The sequence below is a fragment of the Scyliorhinus torazame genome, chromosome 25 (genome assembly GCF_047496885.1).
Source record: "Scyliorhinus torazame isolate Kashiwa2021f chromosome 25, sScyTor2.1, whole genome shotgun sequence".
Taxonomy (NCBI): Eukaryota; Metazoa; Chordata; class Chondrichthyes; order Carcharhiniformes; family Scyliorhinidae; genus Scyliorhinus; species Scyliorhinus torazame.
The window spans coordinates 23,640,261-23,658,156 of NC_092731.1; positions in this window are offsets into that span (position 1 = coordinate 23,640,261).

A 17,896-nucleotide genomic window follows, 5' to 3' on the forward strand; every position below is an offset into this window, starting at 1 on the left:
GATCACTCACTGTGTAACTGTACAGATTCAATGTTTATTCAGCAGGGTGAGGATCACTCACTGTGTAACTGTACAGAGTCGCTCTTTATTCAGCAGGGTGAGGATCACTCGCTGTGTAACTGTACAGAGTCACTGTTTATTCAGCATGGTGAGGATCACTCACTGTATAACTGTACAGAGTCACTGTTTATTCAGCAGGATAAGGATCACTCACTGTGTAACTGTACAGTGTCACTGTTTATTCAGAGTGAGGATCACTCACTGTGTAACTGTACAGAGTCACTGTTTATTCAGCATGGTGAGGATCACTCACTGCGTAACTGTACAGAGTCACTGTTTATTCAGCAGGATAAGGATCACTCACTGTGTAACTTTACAGAGTCACTGTTTATTCAGCAGGATAAGGATCACTCACTGTGTAACTGTACAGAGTCACTGTTTTTTCTGCAGGGTGAGGATCACTCACTGTGTAACTGTACAGAGTCACTGTTTATTCAGCATGGTGAGGATCACTCACTGTGTAACTGTACATAGTCACTGTTTATTCAGCAGGATAAGGATCACTCACTGTGTAACTGTACAGAGTCACTGTTTATTCAGCAGGGTGAGGATCACTCACTGTGTAACTGTACAGAGTCACTGTTCATTCAGCAGGATAAGGATCACTCACTGTGTAACTGTACAGAGTCACTGTTTATTCAGCAGGGTGAGGATCACTCAATATGTACCTGTACAGAGTCACTGTTTATTCAGCAGGGTGAGGATCGCTCACTGTGTAACTGTACAGAGTCACTGTTTATTCAGCAGGGTGAGGTTCGCTCACTGTGTAACTGTACAGAGTCACTGTTTATTCAGCAGGGTGAGGATCACTCACTGTGTATCTGTACCGAGTCACTGTTTGTTCAGCAGGGTAAAGATCACTCACTGTGTAACTGTACAGAGTCACTGTTTATTCAGCAGGCTGAGGATCACTCACTGTGTAACTGTACAGAGTCACTGTTTGTTCAGCAGGGTGAGGATCACTCACTGTGTAACTGTACAGAGTCACTGTTTATTAAGCAGGCTGAGGATCACTCAATGTGTAACTGTACAGAATGAATGTTTATTCAGCAGGGTGAGGATCACTCACTGTGTAACTGTACAGAGTGACAGTTCATTCAGCAGGGTGAGGATCACTCACTGTGCAACTGTACAGAGTCACTGTTTATTCAGCAGGCTGAGGATCACTCACTGTGTAACTGTACAGAGTAACTGTTTATTCAGCAGTTTAAGAATCACTCACTGTAACTGTATGGAGTGACTGTTTACTCAGCAGGGTGAGGATCACTCACTGTGTAACTGTACAGTGACACTGTTTATTCAGGGTGAGGATCACTCACTCTGTAACTGTACAGAGTCACTGTTTATTCAGCAGGATCAGGATCACTCACTGTGTAACTGTACAGAGTCACTGTTTATTCAGCAGGATAAGGATCACTCACTGTGTAACTTTACAGAGTCACTGTTTATTCAGCAGGATAAGGATCACTCACTGTGTAACTGTACAGATTCAATGTTTATTCAGCAGGGTGAGGATCACTCACTGTGTAACTGTACAGAGTCGCTCTTTATTCAGCAGGGTGAGGATCACTCGCTGTGTAACTGTACAGAGTCACTGTTTATTCAGCATGGTGAGGATCACTCACTGTGTAACTGTACAGAGTCACTGTTTATTCAGCAGGATAAGGATCACTCACTGTGTAACTGTACAGTGTCACTGTTTATTCAGAGTGAGGAGCACTCACTGTGTAACTGTACAGAGTCACTGTTTATTCAGCATGGTGAGGATCACTCACTGCGTAACTGTACAGAGTCACTGTTTATTCAGCAGGATAAGGATCACTCACTGTGTAACTTTACAGAGTCACTGTTTATTCAGCAGGATAAGGATCACTCACTGTGTAACTGTACAGAGTCACTGTTTTTTCAGCAGGGTGAGGATCACTCACTGTGTAACTGTACAGAGTCACTGTTTATTCAGCAGGGTGAGGATCACTCACTGTGTAACTGTACAGAGTCACTGTTTATTCAGCAGGGTGAGGATCACTCACTGTGTAACTGTACAGAGTCACTGTTTATTCAGCAGGGTGAGGATCACTCACTGTGTAACTGTACAGAGTCACTGTTTATTCAGCAGGGTGAGGATCACTCACTGTGTAACTGTACATAGTCACTGTTTATTCAGCAGGATAAGGATCACTCACTGTGTAACTGTACAGAGTCACTGTTTATTCAGCAGGGTGAGGATCACTCACTGTGTAACTGTACAGAGTCACTGTTCATTCAGCAGGATAAGGATCACTCACTGTGTAACTGTACAGAGTCACTGTTTATTCAGCAGGGTGAGGATCACTCACTGTGTAACTGTACAGAGTCACTGTTTATTCAGCAGAGTGAGGATCACTCACTGTGCAACTGTACAGAGTCACTGTTTATTAAGCAGGCTGAGGATCACTCACTGTGTAACTGTACAGAGTGACAGTTCATTCAGCAGGGTGAGGATCACTCACTGTGCAACTGTACAGAGTCACTGTTTATTCAGCAGGCTGAGGATCACTCACTGTGTAACTGTACAGAGTGACAGTTCATTCAGCAGGGTGAGGATCACTCACTGTGCAACTGTACAGAGTCACTGTTTATTCAGCAGGCTGAGGATCACTCACTGTGTAACTGTACAGAGTAACTGTTTATTCAGCAGTTTAAGGATCACGCACTGTAACTGTATGGAGTGACTGTTTATTCAGCAGGGTGAGGATCACTCACTGTGTAACTGTACAGTGACACTGTTTATTCAGGTTGAGGATCACTCACTGTGTAACTGTACAGAGTCACTGTTTATTCAGCAGGATAAGGATCACTCACTGTGTAACTGTACAGAGTCACTGTTTATTCAGCAGGGTGAGGATCACTCACTGTTTAACTGTACAGATTCAATGTTTATTCAGCAGGGTGAGGATCACTCACTGTGTAACTGTACAGAGTCGCTCTTTATTCAGCAGGGTGAGGATCACTCGCTGTGTAACTGTACAGAGTCACTGTTTATTCAGCATGGTGAGGATCACTCACTGTGTAACTGTACAGAGTCACTGTTTATTCAGCAGGATAAGGATCACTCACTGTGTAACTGTACAGTGTCACTGTTTATTCAGAGTGAGGATCACTCACTGTGTAACTGTACAGAGTCACTGTTTATTCAGCATGGTCAGGATCACTCACAGCGTAACTGTACAGAGTCACTGTTTATTCAGCAGGATAAGGATCACTCACTGTGTAACTTTACAGAGTCACTGTTTATTCAGCAGGATAAGGATCACTCACTGTGTAACTGTACAGAGTCACTGTTTTTTCAGCAGGGTGAGGATCACTCACTGTGTAACTGTACAGAGTCACTGTTTATTCAGCATGGTGAGGATCACTCACTGTGTAACTGTACAGAGTCACTGTTTGTTCAGCAGGGTGAGGATCACTCACTGTTTAACTGTACAGTGTCACTGTTTATTCAGGGTGAGGATCACTCACTGTGTAACTGTACATAGTCACTGTTTATTCAGCAGGATAAGGATCACTCACTGTGTAACTGTACAGAGTCACTGTTTATTCAGCAGGGTGAGGATCACTCACTGTGTAACTGTACAGAGTCACTGTTCATTCAGCAGGATAAGGATCACTCACTGTGTAACTGTACAGAGTCACTGTTTATTCAGCAGGGTGAGGATCACTCAATGTGTACCTGTACAGAGTCACTGTTTATTCAGCAGGGTGAGGATCACCCACTGTGTAACTGTACAGAGTCACTCTTTTTTCAGCAGGGTGAGGATCGCTCACTGTGTAACTGTACAGAGTCACTGTTTATTCAGCAGGGTGAGGTTCGCTCACTGTGTAACTGTACAGAGTCACTGTTTATTCAGCAGGGTGAGGATCACTCACTGTGTATCTGTACCGAGTCACTGTTTGTTCAGCAGGGTAAAGATCACTCACTGTGTAACTGTACAGTGTCACTGTTTATTCAGCAGGCTGAAGATCACTCACTGTGTAACTGTACAGAATGAATGTTTATTCAGCAGAGTGAGGATCACTCACTGTGTAACTGTACAGAGTCACTGTTTATTCAGCAGGCTGAGGATCACTCACTGTGTAACTGTACAGAATGAATGTTTATTCAGCAGAGTGAGGATCACTCACTGTGTAACTGTACAGAGTGACTGTTCATTCAGCAGGGTGAGGATCACTCACTGTGCAACTGTACAGAGTCACTGTTTATTCAGCAGGCTGAAGATCACTCACTGTGTAACTGTACAGAGTAACTGTTTATTCAGCAGTTTAAGGATCACTCACTGTAACTGTATGGAGTGACTGTTTATTCAGCAGGGTGAGGATCACTCACTGTGTAACTGTACAGAGTGACTGTTTATTCAGCAGGGTGAGGATCACTCACTGTGTAACTGTACAGAGTGACTGTTCATTCAGCAGGGTGAGGATCACTCACTGTGCAACTGTACAGAGTCACTGTTTATTCAGCAGGCTGAGGATCACTCACTGTGTAACTGTACAGAGTAACTGTTTATTCAGCAGTTTAAGGATCACTCACTGCAACTGTATGGAGTGACTGTTTATTCAGCAGGGTGAGGATCACTCACTGTGTAACTGTACAGGGTCACTCTTTATTCAGCAGGGTGAGGATCACTCACTGTGTAACTGTACAGAGTCACTGTTTATTCAGCATGGTGAGGATCACTCACTGTGTAACTGTACAGAGTCACTGTTTATTCAGCAGGATAAGGATCACTCACTGTGTAACTGTACAGAGTCACTGTTTATTCAGCAGGATAAGGATCACTCACTGTGTAACTGTACAGAGTCACTGTTTTTTCAGCAGGGTGAGGATCACTCACTTTGTAACTGTACAGAGTCACTGTTTATTCAGCAGGGTGAGGATCACTCACTGTGTAACTGTACAGAGTCACTGTTTATTCAGCATGGTGAGGATCACTCACTGTGTAACTGTACAGAGTGACTGTTTATTCAGCAGGGTGAGGATCACTCACTATGTAACTGTACAGAGTCACTGTTTATTCAGCAGTGTAAGGATCACTCACTGTGTAACTGTACAGAGTCACTGTTTATTCAGCATGGTGAGGATCACTCACTGTGTAACTGTACAGAGTCACTGTTTGTTCAGCAGGGTGAGGATCACTCACTGTGTAACTGTACAGTGTCACTGTTTATTCAGGGTGAGGATCACTCACTGTGTAACTGTACAGAGTCACTGTTTATTCAGCAGTATAAGGAACACTCACTGTGTAACTGTACAGAGTCACTGTTTAATCAGCAGGGTGAGGATCACTCACTGTGTAACTGTACAGAGTCACTGTTTATTCAGCAGGATAAGGATCACTCACAGTGTAACTGTACAGAGTCACTGTTTATTCAGCAGGGTGAGGATCACTCAATGTGTAACTGTACAGAGTCACTGTTTATTCAGCAGGGTGAGGATCACTCACTGTGTAACTGTACAGAGTCACTGTTTATTCAGCAGGGTGAGGATCACTCACTGTGTAACTGTACAGAGCCACTGTTTATTCAGCAGGGTGAGGATCGCTCACTCTGTAACTGTACAGAGTCACTGTTTATTCAGCAGGGTGAGGGTCGCTCTCTGTGTAACTGTACAGAGTCATTGTTTATTCAGCAGGGTGAGGATCACTCACTGTGTATCTGTACCGAGTCACTGTTTGTTCAGCAGGGTAAAGATCACTCACTGTGTAACTGTACAGAGTGACTGTTTATTCAGCAGGCTGAGGATCACTCAATGTGTAACTGTACAGAATGAATGTTTATTCAGCAGGGTGAGGATCACTCACTGTGTAACTGTACAGAGTGACAGTTCATTCAGCAGGGTGAGGATCACTCACTGTGCAACTGTACAGAGTCACTGTTTATTCAGCAGGCTGAGGATCACTCACTGTGTAACTGTACAGAGTAACTGTTTATTCAGCAGTTTAAGGATCACTCACTGTAACTGTATGGAGTGACTGTTTATTCAGCAGGGTGAGGATCACTCACTGTGTAACTGTACAGTGACACTGTTTATTCAGGGTGAGGATCACTCACTGTGTAACTGTACAGAGTCACTGTTTATTCAGCAGGATAAGGATCACTCACTGTGTAACTGTACAGAGTCACTGTTTATTCAGCAGGGTGAGGATCACTCACTGTGTAACTGTACAGATTCAATGTTTATTCAGCAGGGTGAGGATCACTCACAGTGTAACTGTACAGAGTCGCTCTTTATTCAGCAGGGTGAGGATCACTCGCTGTGTAACTGTACAGAGTCACTGTTTATTCAGCATGGTGAGGATCACTCACTGTGTAACTGTACAGAGTCACTGTTTATTCAGCAGGATAAGGATCACTCACTGTGTAACTGTACAGTGTCACTGTTTATTCAGAGTGAGGATCACTCACTGTGTAACTGTACAGAGTCACTGTTTATTCAGCATGGTGAGGATCACTCACTGTGTAACTTTACAGAGTCACTGTTTATTCAGCAGGATAAGGATCACTCACTGTGTAACTGTACAGAGTCACTGTTTTTTCAGCAGGGTGAGGATCACTCACTGTGTAACTGTACAGAGTCACTGTTTATTCAGCATGGTGAGGATCACTCACTGTGTAACTATACAGAGTCACTGTTTGTTCAGCAGGGTGAGGATCACTCACTGTGTAACTGTACAGAGTCACTGTTTATTCAGGGTGAGGATCACTCACTGTGTAACTGTACATAGTCACTGTTTATTCAGCAGGATAAGGATCACTCACTGTGTAACTGTACAGAGTCACTGTTTATTCAGCAGGATGAGGATCACTCACTGTGTAACTGTACAGAGTCACTGTTCATTCAGCAGGATAAGGATCACTCACTGTGTAACTGTACAGAGTCACTGTTTATTCAGCAGGGTGAGGTTCGCTCACTGTGTAACTGTACAGAGTCACTGTTTATTCAGCAGGGTAAAGATCACTCCCTGTGTAACTGTACAGAGTCACTGTTTATTAAGCAGGCTGAGGATCACTCAATGTGTAACTGTACAGAATGAATGTTTATTCAGCAGGGTGAGGATCACTCACTGTGTAACTGTACAGAGTGACAGTTCATTCAGCAGGGTGAGGATCACTCACTGTGCAACTGTACAGAGTCACTGTTTATTCAGCAGGCTGAGATTCACTCACTGTGTAACTGTACAGAGTAACTGTTTATTCAGCAGTTTAAGGATCACTCACTGTAACTGTATGGAGTGACTGTTTACTCAGCAGGGTGAGGATCACTCACTGTGTAACTGTACAGAGTCACTGTTTATTCAGCAGGATCAGGATCACTCACTGTGTAACTGTACAGAGTCACTGTTTATTCAGCAGGGTGAGGATCACTCACTGTGTAACTGTACAGATTCAATGTTTATTCAGCAGGGTGAGGATCACTCACTGTGTAACTGTACAGAGTCGCTCTTTATTCAGCAGGGTGAGGATCACTCGCTGTGTAACTGTACAGAGTAACTGTTTATTCAGCAGTTTAAGGATCACTCACTGCAACTGTATGGAGTGACTGTTTATTCAGCAGGGTGAGGATCACTCACTGTGTAACTGTACAGGGTCACTCTTTATTCAGCAGGGTGAGGATCACTCACTGTGTAACTGTACAGAGTCACTGTTTATTCAGCATGGTGAGGATCACTCACTGTGTAACTGTACAGAGTCACTGTTTATTCAGCAGGATAAGGATCACTCACTGTGTAACTGTACAGAGTCACTGTTTATTCAGCAGGATAAGGATCACTCACTGTGTAACTGTACAGAGTCACTGTTTTTTCAGCAGGGTGAGGATCACTCACTTTGTAACTGTACAGAGTCACTGTTTATTCAGCAGGGTGAGGATCACTCACTGTGTAACTGTACAGAGTCACTGTTTATTCAGCATGGTGAGGATCACTCACTGTGTAACTGTACAGAGTCACTGTTTATTCAGCAGGGTGAGGATCACTCACTGTGTAACTGTACAGAGCCACTGTTTATTCAGCAGGGTGAGGATCGCTCACTCTGTAACTGTACAGAGTCACTGTTTATTCAGCAGGGTGAGGGTCGCTCTCTGTGTAACTGTACAGAGTCATTGTTTATTCAGCAGGGTGAGGATCACTCACTGTGTATCTGTACCGAGTCACTGTTTGTTCAGCAGGGTAAAGATCACTCACTGTGTAACTGTACAGAGTGACTGTTTATTCAGCAGGCTGAGGATCACTCAATGTGTAACTGTACAGAATGAATGTTTATTCAGCAGGGTGAGGATCACTCACTGTGTAACTGTACAGAGTGACAGTTCATTCAGCAGGGTGAGGATCACTCACTGTGCAACTGTACAGAGTCACTGTTTATTCAGCAGGCTGAGGATCACTCACTGTGTAACTGTACAGAGTAACTGTTTATTCAGCAGTTTAAGGATCACTCACTGTAACTGTATGGAGTGACTGTTTATTCAGCAGGGTGAGGATCACTCACTGTGTAACTGTACAGTGACACTGTTTATTCAGGGTGAGGATCACTCACTGTGTAACTGTACAGAGTCACTGTTTATTCAGCAGGATAAGGATCACTCACTGTGTAACTGTACAGAGTCACTGTTTATTCAGCAGGGTGAGGATCACTCACTGTGTAACTGTACAGATTCAATGTTTATTCAGCAGGGTGAGGATCACTCACTGTGTAACTGTACAGAGTCGCTCTTTATTCAGCAGGGTGAGGATCACTCGCTGTGTAACTGTACAGAGTCACTGTTTATTCAGCATGGTGAGGATCACTCACTGTGTAACTGTACAGAGTCACTGTTTATTCAGCAGGATAAGGATCACTCACTGTGTAACTGTACAGTGTCACTGTTTATTCAGAGTGAGGATCACTCACTGTGTAACTGTACAGAGTCACTGTTTATTCAGCATGGTGAGGATCACTCACTGCGTAACTGTACAGAGTCACTGTTTATTCAGCAGGATAAGGATCACTCACTGTGTAACTTTACAGAGTCACTGTTTATTCAGCAGGATAAGGATCACTCACTGTGTAACTGTACAGAGTCACTGTTTTTTCAGCAGGGTGAGGATCACTCACTGTGTAACTGTACAGAGTCACTGTTTATTCAGCATGGTGAGGATCACTCACTGTGTAACTATACAGAGTCACTGTTTGTTCAGCAGGGTGAGGATCACTCACTGTGTAACTGTACAGAGTCACTGTTTATTCAGGGTGAGGATCACTCACTGTGTAACTGTACATAGTCACTGTTTATTCAGCAGGATAAGGATCACTCACTGTGTAACTGTACAGAGTCACTGTTTATTCAGCAGGATGAGGATCACTCACTGTGTAACTGTACAGAGTCACTGTTCATTCAGCAGGATAAGGATCACTCACTGTGTAACTGTACAGAGTCACTGTTTATTCAGCAGGGTGAGGTTCGCTCACTGTGTAACTGTACAGAGTCACTGTTTATTCAGCAGGGTAAAGATCACTCCCTGTGTAACTGTACAGAGTCACTGTTTATTAAGCAGGCTGAGGATCACTCAATGTGTAACTGTACAGAATGAATGTTTATTCAGCAGGGTGAGGATCACTCACTGTGTAACTGTACGAAGTGACAGTTCATTCAGCAGGGTGAGGATCACTCACTGTGCAACTGTACAGAGTCACTGTTTATTCAGCAGGCTGAGATTCACTCACTGTGTAACTGTACAGAGTAACTGTTTATTCAGCAGTTTAAGGATCACTCACTGTAACTGTATGGAGTGACTGTTTACTCAGCAGGGTGAGGATCACTCACTGTGTAACTGTACAGTGACACTGTTTATTCAGGGTGAGGATCACTCACTGTGTAACTGTACAGAGTCACTGTTTATTCAGCAGGATCAGGATCACTCACTGTGTAACTGTACAGAGTCACTGTTTATTCAGCAGGGTGAGGATCACTCACTGTGTAACTGTACAGATTCAATGTTTATTCAGCAGGGTGAGGATCACTCACTGTGTAACTGTACAGAGTCGCTCTTTATTCAGCAGGGTGAGGATCACTCGCTGTGTAACTGTACAGAGTAACTGTTTATTCAGCAGTTTAAGGATCACTCACTGCAACTGTATGGAGTGACTGTTTATTCAGCAGGGTGAGGATCACTCACTGTGTAACTGTACAGGGTCACTCTTTATTCAGCAGGGTGAGGATCACTCACTGTGTAACTGTACAGAGTCACTGTTTATTCAGCATGGTGAGGATCACTCACTGTGTAACTGTACAGAGTCACTGTTTATTCAGCAGGATAAGGATCACTCACTGTGTAACTGTACAGAGTCACTGTTTATTCAGCAGGATAAGGATCACTCACTGTGTAACTGTACAGAGTCACTGTTTTTTCAGCAGGGTGAGGATCACTCACTTTGTAACTGTACAGAGTCACTGTTTATTCAGCAGGGTGAGGATCACTCACTGTGTAACTGTACAGAGTCACTGTTTATTCAGCATGGTGAGGATCACTCACTGTGTAACTGTACAGAGTGACTGTTTATTCAGCAGGGTGAGGATCACTCACTATGTAACTGTACAGAGTCACTGTTTATTCAGCAGTGTAAGGATCACTCACTGTGTAACTGTACAGAGTCACTGTTTATTCAGCATGGTGAGGATCACTCACTGTGTAACTGTACAGAGTCACTGTTTGTTCAGCAGGGTGAGGATCACTCACTGTGTAACTGTACAGTGTCACTGTTTATTCAGGGTGAGGATCACTCACTGTGTAACTGTACAGAGTCACTGTTTATTCAGCAGTATAAGGAACACTCACTGTGTAACTGTACAGAGTCACTGTTTATTCAGGGTGAGGATCACTCACTGTGTAACTGTACATAGTCACTGTTTATTCAGCAGGATAAGGATCACTCACTGTGTAACTGTACAGAGTCACTGTTTATTCAGCAGGATGAGGATCACTCACGGTGTAACTGTACAGAGTCACTGTTCATTCAGCAGGATAAGGATCACTCACTGTGTAACTGTACAGAGTCACTGTTTATTCAGCAGGGTGAGGTTCGCTCACTGTGTAACTGTACAGAGTCACTGTTTATTCAGCAGGGTAAAGATCACTCCCTGTGTAACTGTACAGAGTCACTGTTTATTAAGCAGGCTGAGGATCACTCAATGTGTAACTGTACAGAATGAATGTTTATTCAGCAGGGTGAGGATCACTCACTGTGTAACTGTACAGAGTGACAGTTCATTCAGCAGGGTGAGGATCACTCACTGTGCAACTGTACAGAGTCACTGTTTATTCAGCAGGCTGAGATTCACTCACTGTGTAACTGTACAGAGTAACTGTTTATTCAGCAGTTTAAGGATCACTCACTGTAACTGTATGGAGTGACTGTTTACTCAGCAGGGTGAGGATCACTCACTGTGTAACTGTACAGTGACACTGTTTATTCAGGGTGAGGATCACTCACTGTGTAACTGTACAGAGTCACTGTTTATTCAGCAGGATCAGGATCACTCACTGTGTAACTGTACAGAGTCACTGTTTATTCAGCAGGGTGAGGATCACTCACTGTGTAACTGTACAGATTCAATGTTTATTCAGCAGGGTGAGGATCACTCACTGTGTAACTGTACAGAGTCGCTCTTTATTCAGCAGGGTGAGGATCACTCGCTGTGTAACTGTACAGAGTAACTGTTTATTCAGCAGTTTAAGGATCACTCACTGCAACTGTATGGAGTGACTGTTTATTCAGCAGGGTGAGGATCACTCACTGTGTAACTGTACAGGGTCACTCTTTATTCAGCAGGGTGAGGATCACTCAGTGTGTAACTGTACAGAGTCACTGTTTATTCAGCATGGTGAGGATCACTCACTGTGTAACTGTACAGAGTCACTGTTTATTCAGCAGGATAAGGATCACTCACTGTGTAACTGTACAGAGTCACTGTTTATTCAGCAGGATAAGGATCACTCACTGTGTAACTGTACAGAGTCACTGTTTTTTCAGCAGGGTGAGGATCACTCACTTTGTAACTGTACAGAGTCACTGTTTATTCAGCAGGGTGAGGATCACTCACTGTGTAACTGTACAGAGTCACTGTTTATTCAGCATGGTGAGGATCACTCACTGTGTAACTGTACAGAGTGACTGTTTATTCAGCAGGGTGAGGATCACTCACTATGTAACTGTACAGAGTCACTGTTTATTCAGCAGTGTAAGGATCACTCACTGTGTAACTGTACAGAGTCACTGTTTATTCAGCATGGTGAGGATCACTCACTGTGTAACTGTACAGAGTCACTGTTTGTTCAGCAGGGTGAGGATCACTCACTGTGTAACTGTACAGTGTCACTGTTTATTCAGGGTGAGGATCACTCACTGTGTAACTGTACAGAGTCACTGTTTATTCAGCAGTATAAGGAACACTCACTGTGTAACTGTACAGAGTCACTGTTTAATCAGCAGGGTGAGGATCACTCACTGTGTAACTGTACAGAGTCACTGTTTATTCAGCAGGATAAGGATCACTCACAGTGTAACTGTACAGAGTCACTGTTTATTCAGCAGGGTGAGGATCACTCAATGTGTAACTGTACAGAGTCACTGTTTATTCAGCAGGGTGAGGATCACTCACTGTGTAACTGTACAGAGTCACTGTTTATTCAGCAGGGTGAGGATCACTCACTGTGTAACTGTACAGAGCCACTGTTTATTCAGCAGGGTGAGGATCGCTCACTCTGTAACTGTACAGAGTCACTGTTTATTCAGCAGGGTGAGGGTCGCTCTCTGTGTAACTGTACAGAGTCATTGTTTATTCAGCAGGGTGAGGATCACTCACTGTGTATCTGTACCGAGTCACTGTTTGTTCAGCAGGGTAAAGATCACTCACTGTGTAACTGTACAGAGTGACTGTTTATTCAGCAGGCTGAGGATCACTCAATGTGTAACTGTACAGAATGAATGTTTATTCAGCAGGGTGAGGATCACTCACTGTGTAACTGTACAGAGTGACAGTTCATTCAGCAGGGTGAGGATCACTCACTGTGCAACTGTACAGAGTCACTGTTTATTCAGCAGGCTGAGGATCACTCACTGTGTAACTGTACAGAGTAACTGTTTATTCAGCAGTTTAAGGATCACTCACTGTAACTGTATGGAGTGACTGTTTATTCAGCAGGGTGAGGATCACTCACTGTGTAACTGTACAGTGACACTGTTTATTCAGGGTGAGGATCACTCACTGTGTAACTGTACAGAGTCACTGTTTATTCAGCAGGATAAGGATCACTCACTGTGTAACTGTACAGAGTCACTGTTTATTCAGCAGGGTGAGGATCACTCACTGTGTAACTGTACAGATTCAATGTTTATTCAGCAGGGTGAGGATCACTCACTGTGTAACTGTACAGAGTCGCTCTTTATTCAGCAGGGTGAGGATCACTCGCTGTGTAACTGTACAGAGTCACTGTTTATTCAGCATGGTGAGGATCACTCACTGTGTAACTGTACAGAGTCACTGTTTATTCAGCAGGATAAGGATCACTCACTGTGGAACTGTACAGTGTCACTGTTTATTCAGAGTGAGGATCACTCACTGTGTAACTGTACAGAGTCACTGTTTATTCAGCATGGTGAGGATCACTCACTGCGTAACTGTACAGAGTCACTGTTTATTCAGCAGGATAAGGATCACTCACTGTGTAACTTTACAGAGTCACTGTTTATTCAGCAGGATAAGGATCACTCACTGTGTAACTGTACAGAGTCACTGTTTTTTCAGCAGGGTGAGGATCACTCACTGTGTAACTGTACAGAGTCACTGTTTATTCAGCATGGTGAGGATCACTCACTGTGTAACTGTACAGAGTCACTGTTTGTTCAGCAGGGTGAGGATCACTCACTGTGTAACTGTACAGAGTCACTGTTTATTCAGGGTGAGGATCACTCACTGTGTAACTGTACATAGTCACTGTTTATTCAGCAGGATAAGGATCACTCACTGTGTAACTGTACAGAGTCACTGTTTATTCAACAGGATGAGGATCACTCACTGTGTAACTGTACAGAGTCACTGTTCATTCAGCAGGATAAGGATCACTCACTGTGTAACTGTACAGAGTCACTGTTTATTCAGCAGGGTGAGGTTCGCTCACTGTGTAACTGTACAGAGTCACTGTTTATTCAGCAGGGTAAAGATCACTCCCTGTGTAACTGTACAGAGTCACTGTTTATTAAGCAGGCTGAGGATCACTCAATGTGTAACTGTACAGAATGAATGTTTATTCAGCAGGGTGAGGATCACTCACTGTGTAACTGTACAGAGTGACAGTTCATTCAGCAGGGTGAGGATCACTCACTGTGCAACTGTACAGAGTCACTGTTTATTCAGCAGGCTGAGATTCACTCACTGTGTAACTGTACAGAGTAACTGTTTATTCAGCAGTTTAAGGATCACTCACTGTAACTGTATGGAGTGACTGTTTACTCAGCAGGGTGAGGATCACTCACTGTGTAACTGTACAGTGACACTGTTTATTCAGGGTGAGGATCACTCACTGTGTAACTGTACAGAGTCACTGTTTATTCAGCAGGATCAGGATCACTCACTGTGTAACTGTACAGAGTCACTGTTTATTCAGCAGGGTGAGGATCACTCACTGTGTAACTGTACAGATTCAATGTTTATTCAGCAGGGTGAGGATCACTCACTGTGTAACTGTACAGAGTCGCTCTTTATTCAGCAGGGTGAGGATCACTCGCTGTGTAACTGTACAGAGTCACTGTTTATTCAGCATGGTGAGGATCACTCACTGTGTAACTGTACAGAGTCACTGTTTATTCAGCAGGATAAGGATCACTCACTGTGTAACTGTACAGTGTCACTGTTTATTCAGAGTGAGGATCACTCACTGTGTAACTGTACAGAGTCACTGTTTATTCAACATGGTGAGGATCACTCACTGCGTAACTGTACAGAGTCACTGTTTATTCAGCAGGATAAGGATCACTCACTGTGTAACTTTACAGAGTCACTGTTTATTCAGCAGGATAAGGATCACTCACTGTGTAACTGTACAGAGTCACTGTTTATTCAGCAGGGTGAGGATCACTCAATGTGTACCTGTACAGAATGAATGTTTATTCAGCAGGGTGAGGATCACTCACTGTGTAACTGTACAGAGTCACTGTTTATTAAGCAGGCTGAGGATCACTCAATGTGTAACTGTACAGAATGAATGTTTATCAGCAGGATAAGGATCACTCACTGTGTAACTGTACAGTGTCACTGTTTATTCAGGGTGAGGATCACTCACTGTGTAACTGTACAGAGTCACTGTTTATTCAGCAGGCTGAGGATCACTCACTGTGTAACTGTACAGAGTAACTGTTTATTCAGCAGTTTAAGGATCACTCACTGTAACTGTATGGAGTGACTGTTTATTCAGCAGGGTGAGGATCACTCACTGTGTAACTGTACAGTGACACTGTTTATTCAGGGTGAGGATCACTCACTGTGTAACTGTACAGAGTCACTGTTTATTCAGCAGGATAAGGATCACTCACTGTGTAACTGTACAGAGTCACTGTTTATTCAGCAGGGTGAGGATCACTCACTGTTTAACTGTACAGATTCAATGTTTATTCAGCAGGGTGAGGATCACTCACTGTGTAACTGTACAGAGTCACTGTTTATTCAGCAGGATAAGGATCACTCACTGTGTAACTGTACAGTGTCACTGTTTATTCAGAGTGAGGATCACTCACTGTGTAACTGTACAGAGTCACTGTTTATTCAGCATGGTGAGGATCACTCACTGCGTAACTGTACAGAGTCACTGTTTATTCAGCAGGATAAGGATCACTCACTGTGTAACTTTACAGAGTCACTGTTTATTCAGCAGGATAAGGATCACTCACTGTGTAACTGTACAGAGTCACTGTTTTTTCAGCAGGGTGAGGATCACTCACTGTGTAACTGTACAGAGTCACTGTTTATTCAGCATGGTGAGGATCACTCACTGTGTAACTGTACAGAGTCACTGTTTGTTCAGCAGGGTGAGGATCACTCACTGTTTAACTGTACAGTGTCACTGTTTATTCAGGGTGAGGATCACTCACTGTGTAACTGTACATAGTCACTGTTTATTCAGCAGGATAAGGATCACTCACTGTGTAACTGTACAGAGTCACTGTTTATTCAGCAGGGTGAGGATCACTCACTGTGTAACTGTACAGAGTCACTGTTCATTCAGCAGGATAAGGATCACTCACTGTGTAACTGTACAGAGTCACTGTTTATTCAGCAGGGTGAGGATCACTCAATGTGTACCTGTACAGAGTCACTGTTTATTCAGCAGGGTGAGGATCACTCACTGTGTAACTGTACAGAGTCACTCTTTTTTCAGCAGGGTGAGGATCGCTCACTGTGTAACTGTACAGAGTCACTGTTTATTCAGCAGGGTGAGGTTCGCTCACTGTGTAACTGTACAGAGTCACTGTTTATTCAGCAGGGTGAGGATCACTCACTGTGTATCTGTACCGAGTCACTGTTTGTTCAGCAGGGTAAAGATCACTCACTGTGTAACTGTACAGAGTCACTGTTTATTCAGCAGGCTGAGGATCACTCACTGTGTAACTGTACAGAATGAATGTTTATTCAGCAGAGTGAGGATCACTCACTGTGTAACTGTACAGAGTGACTGTTCATTCAGCAGGGTGAGGATCACTCACTGTGCAACTGTACAGAGTCACTGTTTATTCAGCAGGCTGAGGATCACTCACTGTGTAACTGTACAGAGTAACTGTTTATTCAGCAGTTTAAGGATCACTCACTGTAACTGTATGGAGTGACTGTTTATTCAGCAGGGTGAGGATCACTCACTGTGTAACTGTACAGAGTCACTGTTTATTCAGCATGCTGAGGATCACTCACTGCGTAACTGTACAGAGTCACTGTTTATTCAGCAGGATAAGGATCACTCACTGTGTAACTTTACAGAGTCACTGTTTATTCAGCAGGATAAGGATCACTCACTGTGTAACTGTACAGAGTCACTGTTTTTTCAGCAGGGTGAGGATCACTCACTGTGTAACTGTACAGAGTCACTGTTTATTCAGCATGGTGAGGATCACTCACTGTGTAACTGTACAGAGTCACTGTTTGTTCAGCAGGGTGAGGATCACTCACTGTTTAACTGTACAGTGTCACTGTTTATTCAGGGTGAGGATCACTCACTGTGTAACTGTACATAGTCACTGTTTATTCAGCAGGATAAGGATCACTCACTGTGTAACTGTACAGAGTCACTGTTTATTCAGCAGGGTGAGGATCACTCACTGTGTAACTGTACAGAGTCACTGTTCATTCAGCAGGATAAGGATCACTCACTGTGTAACTGTACAGAGTCACTGTTTATTCAGCAGGGTGAGGATCACTCAATGTGTACCTGTACAGAATGAATGTTTATTCAGCAGGGTGAGGATCACTCACTGTGTAACTGTACAGAGTCACTGTTTATTAAGCAGGCTGAGGATCACTCAATGTGTAACTGTACAGAATGAATGTTTATTCAGCAGGGTGAGGATCACTCACTGTGTAACTGTACAGAGTCACTGTTTATTCAGCAGGCTGAGGATCACTCACTGTGTAACTGTACAGAGTAACTGTTTATTCAGCAGTTTAAGGATCACTCACTGTAACTGTATGGAGTGACTGTTTATTCAGCAGGGTGAGGATCACTCACTGTGTAACTGTACAGTGACACTGTTTATTCAGGGTGAGGATCACTCACTGTGT